Here is a 13,622-nt window from a genome sequence, read left to right on the forward strand (position 1 = left end):
GCCATGTATGCAAGTTAGCATCATGATATTAATAACCCATGGTTTTTCTACCGTTAATGGTTTATCTGTTTAAGTGTTTCACACACAGATTGGGTTACTGCATGAAACCACAGAGCTTTGTAGTCTTCACGTAGTCACTCATGTGACTTCGAAATAAAATAGAAAGATTAAACAAGCTCACCTATACTGGTCTCTATTCCATACAGCGCCAGAGGAGAAGGGGTGATCTTTTAGAGGTGTATAACATCATGAGAGGAAATGACCAGGTAGATGAACAGAGTGTTTTGCCTCGAGTAGGGGAATCGAGGACCAGAGGACAGAGGTTCAAGGTGAAGCGGAAAAGTTTTAATAGGAATCTGAGGGGTAAATTTTTTACACGATGGGTGTTGGGTGTTTGGAGCAAGCTACCAGAGGAGGTAGTTGAGGCTGGGACTATCCCATAGTTTAAGAAACAATTAAACAGGAACATGGATAGTACAGGTTTGGAGGGATTTGGACCAAACACAGGCAAATAAGACTTGTGTAGCTGGGACATTGTTGACCGGTGTGGGCGAGTTGGGCCGAAGGGCCTGTTTTCACACTGTATCATACTATGACTCCATGATAAATAAGTCAGTGCTGGATGCGAAAGTGAATTAAATTGACTGGCGACTGGGACATTGATGCAGATTTTCGGCCCAAAACCTGGACAATTCCTTTCCTCCCTCTCACAGATTGTTTAATCCTCTCCTAGTTCTTACATTGAAAACCACATGACTGCCATATTCACTGCTTGTATTATTTATGTGTAATAAGCTTTGGGCATGGATGCATTAATTAACTGCAAAGAATCTTTTAGCATCAGTAATTACCTTTTGAGGTAAAGAATATGCATATCATATATATATCTCTTTCAGCTATGTTATAGCTGACATTGTCCCAAAGCAACATAAAGTTCAAAAAGTCAAAAATAATTATATTGTTCTGTGTGCAATGCCTCCTCTAATAATTAATGAGAATTTGAAACTCCTCAGCAATTCAGCAGAATATGAGTAACGTTTTTGTATTCTTCAGGATAATAATCTAGACATTCATACGGCAGTCAAGTATTTCTGGGACCATCAGTGCCATTTGGCACCGAAGGATGGGAGAGTCGACATTGGTGGGAATGTTCAAGTATTACCTCACATTATTACATCAAACGTCGAACATGACTCGGTGCACCTGGTGGTAGAAAATCTGGTCAAGGAGGGAAAAGCAAGTGAGACATTACTGATGATGTTTTATCTTTAAGTGCAGTTCAGCTCCTCTTGATCTGAAACCTACAACATTTAAGTTTGTGACTATACATAACATGTAAGATTGCATCAGTATATTAATAATATGATAAACAATGATTGTGTTAGTTGTGATGTGGTCACCAAATTATCTTTGAATTTCAGCAATTGAAAGTTTATTTGTTTTGTTGAAGGTAAAAACAAATTATCTATTTCTTCCTCGGCCCAAAGCAAATGACTGATCACTGGGGGAACTGGCTTGCACTCTGGGACAGAGTAATCTATTTAAATATATTTCTTGTCCACCTGGTATATTGTAACTCGTTTCACCCCAGTGAACCACAAACAAGTTTGGTGATTAACCTCTGCCAGTTCAGAGCCTATATGGACACCTGAATCCCTGAACTTGCAGCTGTGTTAATCAGTCAATCACTGCACTTCACATCCAGTGGCAAAGAGTGAACTTGCTAAAATTTCCTAGCACTTAATGTTAGTTCAGTTTAGTCTATAATCGTCATATGTGCTGAGGTACAGTGAAAAGTTCTTGTCTGCTATACAGTCAAAGAAAAGACTATACATGAGTACAATCAAGCTGTCCACAGATAAAAGACAAATGGTACAACATTTAATACATAAATATTGTGAAATGTTAAGTTCACTTGATACTTGCAGGGTCAATTATTTTATTTCTCCTTTGAAGAAGCTACATTTTTGCCTGTTTCCAAAGTAACTGGATGCATTCAAATTGATGATGTAACAAAGCTGCTATTGGGCCAAGCACCTGCCTTATTTTTATGCTAATAATGAAACAAGACTTCTCATGGTAATTACTTTCTTCATTTTGGTTTGCGGTGTTGTTCTCATTTGTAAACCTGGTTTCTATTATCCATACTTGTACTAAGAATGTGGTGATGGGCCTTATTCTTAAACCATTGGTAGAAGGGTTGTGTAACAGTTTGCCACCCTGAGGCTAATGTTATGGGAAACTAAATAGCTGATGCCAGGAGTCATGAATAGGTTTCCTCCTTGAAAGAGCTTTGTGAATAAATTGGGAATTGTGATATGAAAAATAGAAAATATAGTATATAATTGGACTGTGTAGCACCTGTGAAGCGAGAAACAGTCAGTGACCTTTCAGCGATCTAAGTGTTCTCAGTTCACAAAATGCGGTTTTAATTGTGAGAAAAGAAATAAGAGTAGACAAGACTACGAAGCATGGTGGAGAAGACAGGGTAGCGAAGACAAATAAGGTGAAGACCAGGAAAGCTGAATGATGACACTGTGATAAAGGTTAGTGAATAATAAAGTTGTCTCTAGGTGAGCTGTGAGCAAGAGAGAACAAATTATATCTGATGTTGCCAAAAGAGCAGGTGGGCTTTTGTGACTCTAATGAAAGACTATTGACCGTATTGATTAATTTTTCTCACCATAGATGTTTTCTAACTCACTGATTATTTCTAGTATTTTTCACTATTTTTTTTGTTTTCCACCTTTAGACATTGTGACAGCCTGATTGTTTTATCATTTATTTTATTGAAATGTCCTGCATTCCTGTACCTTAGGTTTTGCTGTTGTTGTTATCTTATCTTGCTCCAAAGCTCTGTTCAAGGATGAAGGTCCTTGTCTGTATTTCAGGTAAAAACAGAGAATGCTGGAAATACACAGCAGGTTGAGCAGCAGATAGGAAGGAGGAAAACGTTTCAATTTCCTTAAAAATCAAAGAAATCTGTCTTCTCTCAAGCGATTTCAGAGTTAATTTGTCTATTTCAACATGAAACATTATCTCTCTTTCACTTGCTACAGTTGCTGCTTGACCAGCTGGTTATTTTCTGCATTTTCTTATTTTATTTAAGATTTCAGACAGTTTTCAATGTTGTAATTTAAACTCCCTCCCAATGTCTGTTCTGATCTGAGGCTTCTGTTTCCCCTCATCCTTTCCTGTTCCTCAAGAACTATCCCTGCTCCTTCTGGCCATCTCCCTTGCTCCCGACACGTATCCTGCATCCCCATTCCCCGATTCTCCTCACCTGCCTCCTCCTTCCCCATAAAAGACAAAACTGTTAGATTTGGATTATTTAAGAAGATTCACTATTCTTTAGTTGTTTAACAGGACAGATATAAACTTCAATTAGCTCATGTTTTATCATTTGATAACCCTGATATTTACTCTGTACAGTGGCATATTCCTGCATTTATTGTTAGCGGAAGTCATTTAAGAATCTGGCTTTTGTGTTTTATGACCTGAGTTATCTAGATTGTATTTGCTTTGTTTGCAGCCGATTGCAGAGATGTATCAGCGAGTGAAGATTGTAAATCACCAGAGAGGCAAGCAAACATCCAAGATTCTGCTACATACAGACGTCGCCCAGGCACTTGGCAAACTGCAAGTTGATGTGCAGGATCTTGGTGTGGATTACTTTACCGTTGTGGGACACAAGGTAAAACATCCCCCTTGTAGACATGTTGACATTTTTTTAAATTGCTGATGCCTGAAATCTGAAACAAAACTAGAAAATATTGAATACTCAGTAGGCCAAGCTGAATGGGAAGAGAAACAGTCATCATACCTTTCTTCCTCTCCTGATAATGCCTTTTTTGTGCAATCTCACCCTCGATGTCCAACACAGAGCATCGCCAAGAATCAAATGAATTCTCAACAAACAAAAATCTTTGGATCATACAGGCATGGAGAACTTTCAAATACATGTTGTACACTTTGTAAAATCACTGCCTTGGCATGTTTCTCTCAAACCTAAAAACTTATTCAATCTTCAACGTACAGTCTTTGTGCACAATTTAATTTTAGGAACTACTTTGACTATTCTGATTATTTTACCTATAATAAGGAGGCAACTCTGATCAACAGCAATAATTTAACATAGAAAGGTGTCACAAAACACTTGAGTTCTATTGCAGGGAACAGAAGATATTAGGAAGGGTGATATAAAAGTCTGGTTGAAGAAGGGAGTTTTTATCTAAAGCTCAAAAGCTCAAAATACAAGTTTTTCTGCTTTCTCCAAAGAGCAGACAGCTTGTGGTTTCTGTTTTAATTTTATGGTTCACTGAATTAGAAAGCTGTCAGGAATACATATACACACAATGAGTGCTGTATGAAAATTAGAAAATATCAAATTCTTCAGTCTAGTTTGTCTGTACCTTTTTTGTCAGACACAGAAATGCATAAATTCATATTCCAATCCTGCTTCATTTAATTTCTCCATTGATGTCAATTAAAAAGATAACCTGAAGAGCGCTGTTATTGTTTTCCTTTCCAGGCCAATTCATGACTGTACACGTTCATACCAACATGTGAGAAAGTTAATAGCTCTTCCAGTTTACTACGCCTAACTTAGAATGCTCATCACTTCACTGGAAATTGGTTTAGAATATATTATCTTTGGTGTTATGGTTGGTATGACATGGAACCTGCATGGCATGATTTGTTTGGAAACCATCCAAACAAAACATTTCATTATATTAAGGTACATGTGACAGTAGTATATCAGAACCAAACACACAAATCATATTTCTATATATTTTCAGCACAGAGAACACTCCAATGGTTGCAGGTCTCAAGAAGGTAAATTACGCTTTAAAGCATGCCTTTTGTTACTAATGTTGAGCAAGTTATATCCTAGACATGGCAAGCGTAATTAAACCTTACTTCACTTTGAATCTGTGATGGAGCAATAGTCTTTACTGCTGTTATCTGTGCACCAGTTCACATACAAATTCAAAGACAGATGAATCAAGCCTTTCATTCTTCTCTTCAAACTCAGACCATGCAATTGAACATTGACATTGACTAAATATGAGTGAGCTCCTGTGTGCATTATGATGTATATTTCTGATCAACAACATTGTTAAAAAACACATACAGAGAAGGGGATAGAGGAAGCTCAAAGATTCTATCTAATGAACATCGAAAGTAGGTGATTCAGGTTTGAGTTTACGATGGGTGTTGTTCGGCAGCAGTAATTTGTGCAAGACCTGAATGATCACAACTGACATTTCTTTGAGTTAAACTAAACTTACGTTTAATAATAAATGAACAAATCCTCCATGCACTGGGAACTGAATGTGAAGGAAACTTGTTGATAGCAGCAAAACAACTCGAGAGGAAGTATAAACGGCGGGAGAATAGAAGAGAAAGAAGCAGGTTAAAACAGGTTGTGAGTTATGTTTACAACAGAGATGTGAGTTATGGTTACAACAGTTGCTGAAAAGCTGAATGGACAGTGATGTGAAAGCCCAGCAGCAACTTGCATCGGGGTATTGAATATTTAAAAAAATTACAAATGTTGCAAATATGAAACAACAAACATTGGAGCAGGTCAGACAATAAATCATGCAGATCTTATCAATAAATCAATAAATTAAATAATGCAGATCTTATGTCCTGACATCAGCATTTGTACCTGAACACACGGTAGATCTGCAGAGTCTAATAGGGAGGCACAAATATCCACAGAATTTCCAGTTATCAGACTGAGCTTGCGGTGGTATTGGGATAAATCTGGTGAAACCATTCAAATCTTCTTCTTCTTGCGTATCGCGTGCACAGCCTCAAGTTGTAGGATAACTTGTTCTATTTGAACATATTTGATTGTGCATGCCGGGTTGATTGCCTTCGTCGAAACTGGGTGGACCACGTGAAGGTTGCAATCTTCCACCCCACCATTCAAATGAATGGAAGCCATTGGATACTGGGAAAAAGGTGCTTTTTTTAAGGTTAGTTTCAATATTTTGCACTATACCTATTTATTGAAAATTACTGCTAATTTCTTCTTTCTGGCCATTAGCTATTATTGCGCCCATACAGTCCCCTTCATCCCACAGTTTTAACTTCACCAAAATCTGTCATATGAGTTTGATAAACTAGATCATCAAATCACATTGCAAGTAATCCAGTTTACAAACCTGTCTTTAAAAAGTACATTATTGCATTGCAAACCAAGTTCTACATTTTATGTCATTCATTCCTTCTGACACCATCCTATCACACACATTCCTCGTATGTTGCAAACTTAGCTAATAAAGTATGATTATGATTCCCTTTATTTTCTCTGCAACATCAAATGGATTTGATATCTACTCTTTTTCCAATTCTGATTAAAGGTCATGAATCTGAAACTATTTCACTTTCCACCATTGCCGATTTCTTTTCCTGTAACGTTTTTCGGGAATTTTCAGTTTTATTTCATATTTCTAATATCTAGACTTTTTGTCATTTCATTATGTAAATTATAAAATCTGTACATTTTGCAGTCTTAAATAAGTGGAAACGAAAGTGGAATTCTTGCTATGCTGTCAATAGTCACCTGTTACAAAGAGACATATTACATGACGGCAGTTGTTGATTCCGGATCTTCTACCCTCCCTAGTCTGGGTCAGTAAAACACGAATCAAACACTGGAGTCCAAACCCTTCTTTATTAGTATTCACCGCGGGGCCGGCCTCCGATCCACTCACTCCAGCCCATGACAGCCTCATGCAAACAGAAACTAAGGGAGACAACCCACACACCCCAACAAAATGATCATCCCTTTATACCCCTATATAGTGGCGGGAAACTAACAGCATGAAAATACAGGGTGAGGCAACCCCTACAAACTAATCACAAATACCAACAGGAAGATACAGTGGGAGGCAACTCCTTTGCCCAATCATTGGTACAGAACAAGCGTCAGTATATTGAAACAAAATAGAAATCTCTTCAGGGGTCCAGATTTGTGACGACAGGTGGGTCACATGAATGGGAGGCAACCCCTCTGCCCAATCACAGATTCAGTGCATAGAGAAACATCTTCAAGAGCTTCAGTCTGGACCTCTGAAGACGTTTCAAGAAGCTTCTGCCCTTGTGGCCCACCAGTTGCCACTGAGATTCAGATCAGATTCGGATTCAGATTCAGAATTGAATCTGAATCTGAATCTGAATCTGAATCTGATCTGAATCTCAGTGGCAACTGGTGGGCCACATGGGCAGAAGCTTCTTGAAACGTCTTCAGAGGTCCAGACTTGGTGACGGCACATGGTGACGGCACACCTGGTGATTCTATCACACAATATGCTCCATGCTACAGAGTCACACTCAGGCAGTCTAATTCAAAAACCTGCTGCAGCTCCTGGTTCAGGTTTGATAATTTCCTCCCACTCGGATGAGGGGAGTTTCGGAGATCAGTATGCAGCTGACTACGAATATGAATGTGTGCCGGAGGCCCATGTTGTAATGCATGATACATCATGATGCATGCGTGATTCACATAATGAAGGGTTGCCCGCTCTTGCCTCCAAATTTGCAGTCCCTTCGGGGACAGGCAAGCCACTTCCAGGGGAGTTGGCTAGAAGCATCAGTTACCTAACTTCCCACCAGCTGAAGGAAGTGACTATGGTGGATACGGTGGCAAAATATCCCAGTCCGGAAAATTGTCCAACCTTAATTGTGCCCTTAGTTAACACCTCTGTTTGGGATTATGTTGGGGCCAATACGAAATCCAAAGAACTGAAGCTTCAAAGGATCCTGAGGCTATTGTCCGCAGGGATCATGGCCTTTGCTAGGTCAATCGATGATGCTTAATTGTCCGAAATTCAGCAGGATGTTATGGCACTGCTTTGCAATGCTCATTTTGAAATGAACTGTTGAAATGAAAGACGCCATCAAACCAGAACTGAATCCAAGGTTCGCACATTTATGCAAAGCCAGCAATATTCAGCTTCCAAAATCCCCCTTCGGAGAAGACTTGAGCAAACAGGTCAAGGACTTGCATGAGAAGTCAAAAGCTGTTGGCATGATCAAAGCATCTTTTACGAGCAAGACTCCCGTCCTCCGGCGTCAGCACCCCTCGCCTCTACCAGCAAGAAGCGGTTTTCTGAGGCCAGTGGGAATTCCAGATTTGTCCTACCCGGTCACAGGTCTTTTTTAGGCCAAGGCCCATCCCGCCCATCCTGGAAGATGCAGCAGCCTCACGTCCTGACAGAACCTTTCAGAGCGAGGGAGAAAAAACAGAACCAAAATTACGATCCGCTGGGCCCGGTGTCAAACCACCTGTAACCTTTGAGGTAGGTGGGTCTGGTTCTATCGGCCACATGGGGTGTGCGGAGGAATTTCAAGTCGGTGGCAGGTTAAGTTTGTTCTTGCATGAATGGTGTCAGATAACTTCAGATCCGTTTATATTGCACAGTATAAAGGGTTTCAAAATTGAGTTTTTGCCAAACTCATTTCCACCCACACTAGATACGCTGAGTCAGTCGTATACTTGCTCCAAACTAGAGTCTTTGGATATGCAAGCAGAAATACATGCATTGCACAAAATCAATATCAATATTTATTACATGTCGTTTGAATCTCAGTGAGGCTCAAACGAAACTCTGTTTCCACAGCCATACAAACAAAGACAATTTCCTACAGACATACACGCTATTCCATTTACAAAAACATCCGGAAGGCAAAGTCTTTTCTCTCCCCTGTTTTCCATTTCTCTCCCGATGTCCAAGCCGCAAGCGGGCGATGATAAGTCCCCCGGCTATTTTAGGTCGCGCGGGGCGATGTACGGCCCCGCTCCAGGTCTAAATGTCACAAAGTTGGAGTCCCCGGCGGGCGCTGGAATGTCCCCCGCCCCCCCCCACATATACACAGTTAAAAAACTATTAAAAAACACAAACAACTACATTTAACTAGACAAAAAAAAAAAAAAAAAAAAAAAAAAAAAAGACTGTAGGGGCCGCTGCAACAGTGAGTCGCGCTGCCTCTGCTATAAAAGGAGTAATTGAGAGATCAATTTATGAAAAATACATCTCCAGGGTGAAGAGAGATGGTGGATGCCGTATCATCCTTGATTTGGCAAAATTCAACTCGTATGTGCAGTAATTTCCAAGGGCTGCTTTATGGCATGCATCGATCTCAAGGATGCATATTACTCGATTCTGATTCACAAGGATCACCGGAGATATCTGAAGTTTAGCTGGATGGGGCAGCTGTGGTAGTTTAAAGTGTTACCTAATGGTTTAAGCTCAGCCCCTCGGTTATTTACCAAACTGCTTAGACCAGTGTTTGGCTTGCTTAGAGCTAAAGGGCATATTATTATGGGCTATATAGATGATATTCTGATCATTGGAAGAACACTGCATTTGGCAAAACTAGCTGTTTCAGCAGCCAAGCTCATTTTTTGAGAAATTGGGGTTTATCATCAATCCAGACCAACCAAGTTTGATACCAACGAGGTCTATTGACTTTTTAGGGTTTACTATCAACTCAGTGGAAATGTCTGTGACCCTGCCCATGGGGAAAAAACTAAATTTAATGGAAGCTTGTTATAATCTTCTGATTACAGAAGAGCCATCCATTTGCCAGGTGGCGAGAGTAATTGGCAAAATAGTGGCTGCCTTTCCAGCTCCACGGTTTGGGCCTTTGCATTATCAAAATCTGGAGCGTGCAAAGGATCAGGCAATTAGATTCCACAAAGGTCATTTCGACAGACCTATGCAGTCTAAAGTGGAGTTACAATGGTGGATGACCAATATTCAACATTGCTCCGGAGGTGTTTTGTCTAGTAAACCTATAATAACTCTGCAGAGTGATGCAAGTGTACTGGGATGGGGAACTACTAACACCATCTCTAGTTGCGGTGGCATATGGAACATAGAAACATAGAAATTAGGTGCAGGAGTAGGCCATTCGGCCCTTCGAACATGAACGAGTTACCATTTCGCCATCAATATGGTATCAATTACCCGGAAATGCTGGGGCATTTTATGCCTTGAAGGCTTATTGTGGGAAATTACATGATGTGCATGTTAGACTTCAAATCGATAACACTCCGGCTGTAAGTAAGTAAGTAAGTAATTTTTATTTATATAGCACTTTTAAATCAAATCACGTTGAAGCCAAAATGCTTTACAAAGAAGAAATAGATTTCCATACATCCATATAAAATAAAAAATAAAAAGGCAGTACTCTATAGGATTCAACATGAAACATCCCCCCACAGCAGAATCCACTGTGAGAGAAGGCACCAAAAAGTCCAGATTCTCCTCCTCATAGTCCACTCGAGGTCGGGGCCTATTTGTGGCCTCCTCAGCCAATCCGACGTTTACTCGTAAATTCAATGATCACACTGAGTGGATGTTAGATCAAAAAATATTTAACGACATTATTGCTCGTTATGGAACACCTGATATTGATTTGTTCGCCTCCAGGCTTAATCACCAATTACCAAGATATGTAGCATGGGAGCCAGACCCAGGTGCGGAGGCTATAGATGCATTCTCTATAGATTGGGGGGGGATGTTCTTCTATGCTTTCCCTCCATTCTGCCTCGTTGGACGATGCTTACAAAAAATCATGCAAGACTTCGCATCGGGTATTTTAGTAGTGCCTAACTGGCGTACACAACCATGGTTCCCTTTACTATTCGGAGTATTAACGGAACCACCCATGGTTGTTCATAGACATAAATATTTGTTTATTCAACCCGTTTTTCGGGAACCTCATCCGCTACATGACAGAATCAACCTGTCAATTTGCAGAATCTGAGAAGACCTTTCTTGGGGCATGGATTATCCGACCGGACGGTGTGCGTAATCACTGCAGCTTGGCGGGATGGCACTAAGAAGCAGTACATCTTGTACATTAAACAATGGGAAGACTATTGTGTCAATAGGCATATAAGTTACTTTACGGCAGATATAGCCAATGTGTTGGAATTTCTTTCAACCTTATATTTTGACAAATAATTGAGTTATAGCGCTATTAACACTGCTCGTAGTACTTTGCCATCATATTTGCTGCTGGGATCTGGACACCATTCTGTCGGCTCTCACCCATTGGTATCCAAATTTATGAGGGGCATTTTTTAACGAAAACCCTCCCAGGCCCAGATATCGGGAAGTATGGGACATTAATATAGTATTAAAGTTGCTTCGCAGTTGGGCACCAGTTGCATCTTTATCTTTGGCCCAGCTCACCTATAAATTAGTCATTCTCATGGCGCTCGTTTCAGCGCAACGAGTCCAGTCATTACAGAAATTAAGGCTAAGTAAGGCAGTTATATCCAATAATAAGGTAACCTTTTATATAGATGAGCTAATTAAGCAAAGTAGATCAGGTGCATTAGGATTTAAGTTGGAGCTCTTGGCGTATCCACCAGATCGCAGGTTATGTGTCGTTAAATATATTAAAGAATACATAAAGGTTACAAAAGACCTACGAGGCAGCGAACTGGCTGTCTTCGTCAGTCATAAAAAACACATAGAAGGGTAATGGTGCAGACCATTTCTAGATGGTTAAGATGTGTATTAGCATTCGCAGTAGTAGACACTGATGTATTTAAATCTCGCTCTACCAGGGCTGCAGCCACGTCGGCAGCGAGAAATTTAGAAGTCCCGCTGGATCACATTCTTGCGACAGTGGGATGGGCGTATGAGCAAACTTTTCAAACATTTTATAATAAACCTATTACCAGGCCTGGTTTATTTGCTAGCAAAATTTTAAGTTCTGTTAATTAAATCAATTGTTTATCCCTGATATGAAGGGAATATTTTTTCCATTAAAGCATGGACATGTTTAAAGTTAACATCATGTTTCAATGAAGTATGTTTATTCAGCCATGTCTGGTCAACTGGAGCAGTGTGTCTGCATGGAAACTGGTTTACTGCATGAAACCACAGAGCTTTGAAGTTTTCACATAGTCACTCACATGGTTTCGATATAAAATAGAAAGATTAAACGAGAACTTATCATTTGTAGTTTGATCTTTATTTTATGAGAAGTTGAAGTGAGGGAATACATGACCTCCACTCCCAACACTACTTCTCATAAAGATCATTCAGTAGTTCTTAGGTCGATAATCTTCCTGTAGCTTAGGTCAGCAACTATTCTGTGGTTTCATACAGCTGTTCTAAAGTTTGACACGCATGTTGACTGGCGGGCTCTTCAACTATTCCCTCACTTCAACCTCATAAAATAAAGATCAAACTTCAAACGGTAAGTTCTCGTTTAATCTTGCTATTAACATGATCATTAACTCCCTCCCTCCCTCCTTCACTCTTTTTTTCTTATCTCTTTCTAACCCATCCGAGGTCTGTTTGTACTCCCATTCCTTATTCCTTATGAACACAAGTACATTTTCTTTTCATTGTATCCATAGGTTTGATTAATCCTCTTTCTGGAAGCTCTATCCCCAGTTTCAGAGCCATTCTTGCTAACATTTGCTAACATTGCTGCTTCTTTCTGTTCCCATAGTTCTTGATAATGTTTTCTCCAGAGACCAATAAGCTCCTTAGCAGCAATATTTTGACGATACTTCCAAATTATCTTCACTATGTATTTCACACCTTCCAGGGTTCCAACTCCTCCTTCAGGCCACAATTCACTCCCTATTTTTTTTATTCAAAGCTCCAGACAACTGCTTCAATTGTTTTGTTTCATCGGGATACTTAGCACACAGTATCTGTAGTGGACTCTCGGGATCAGTAGTAGTATCTAGGTAATTACCCATTGCAGCCAACGATGTACGCAAAATACAATACAGCTAATATTTCACACACACTTATCTCCTTGCAAACGGAGTAGACAGGGCCCATACACACAATTCACACATCGTATTAAAGCAACATTACCTCCTTAAGGGAGTAATAGGCGGGGTCCACACACAATTCACACACAATCCACAAAGCGTCTTATATTGATACTTTAAATGGTAATCACACAGCATATTAAAGAGATATTACCTCCTTAAGGGAGCAAGCAATCACAATACAATAGCAAAATCACCCAAATTTAATCACATGGATTTAACCAATAGCATCAAAATCACACGAACTTGAACAAGAACATATACAACTATAATACAAAAGCAAACTATAAAATAACATATGAGCATACAGATTGATTAGTAGGACTGGATGTTACAATCCCAAAGAATTTCACTACAATTGACATTCTTGGGGATGACCACTAGGTGATTTTGCTACCAATCAGACACATCTTCAGTTGTGTACCTCAACGTCACTGGTAGTTTCGGCCTTTTATCACAAGACACCCTCAGTCGAGGCAGGCTCACTGCAGGGTGATCAGACCTGGGTGTGTATCTTATGTTTGCCTCTAGATGATCACGTGGCAGCCCAGACAGCATCTTTTCTCTTCAGCCACAGCCAGTGACGCTCCATTCGGCGGCATTGGCAGGTTCTTTTATTGCCCTCCTTTGTGCCTGCTCTCTGACTCCTACTTCCCTCAGGAGCCTTGTGGAACTATAATACAAGAGTAAATTGCACAATCATACACATTTAAGCAAAAGCAAGCGACTATAATACAAGGGTAATTATACAACCTTCTGACCAACCCTCAATAATTAATTTTACCGACCCTCA

General features: G+C 39.9%; 1 long non-coding RNA gene across 1 annotated transcript; it reads left to right on the plus strand.

Annotated features, from left to right (window-relative positions):
* Positions 1-1,059: 1,059 nt before the first annotated feature.
* On the plus strand, positions 1,060-5,777 carry LOC129703509 (uncharacterized). The gene is made up of 3 exons (XR_008724574.1): positions 1,060-1,240; positions 1,957-2,079; positions 3,533-5,777. It is a non-coding gene; the product is annotated as an uncharacterized LOC129703509 (long non-coding RNA).
* Positions 5,778-13,622: the final 7,845 nt, after the last annotated feature.

The sequence above is a fragment of the Leucoraja erinacea genome, chromosome 14 (genome assembly GCF_028641065.1).
Source record: "Leucoraja erinacea ecotype New England chromosome 14, Leri_hhj_1, whole genome shotgun sequence".
Taxonomy (NCBI): Eukaryota; Metazoa; Chordata; class Chondrichthyes; order Rajiformes; family Rajidae; genus Leucoraja; species Leucoraja erinaceus.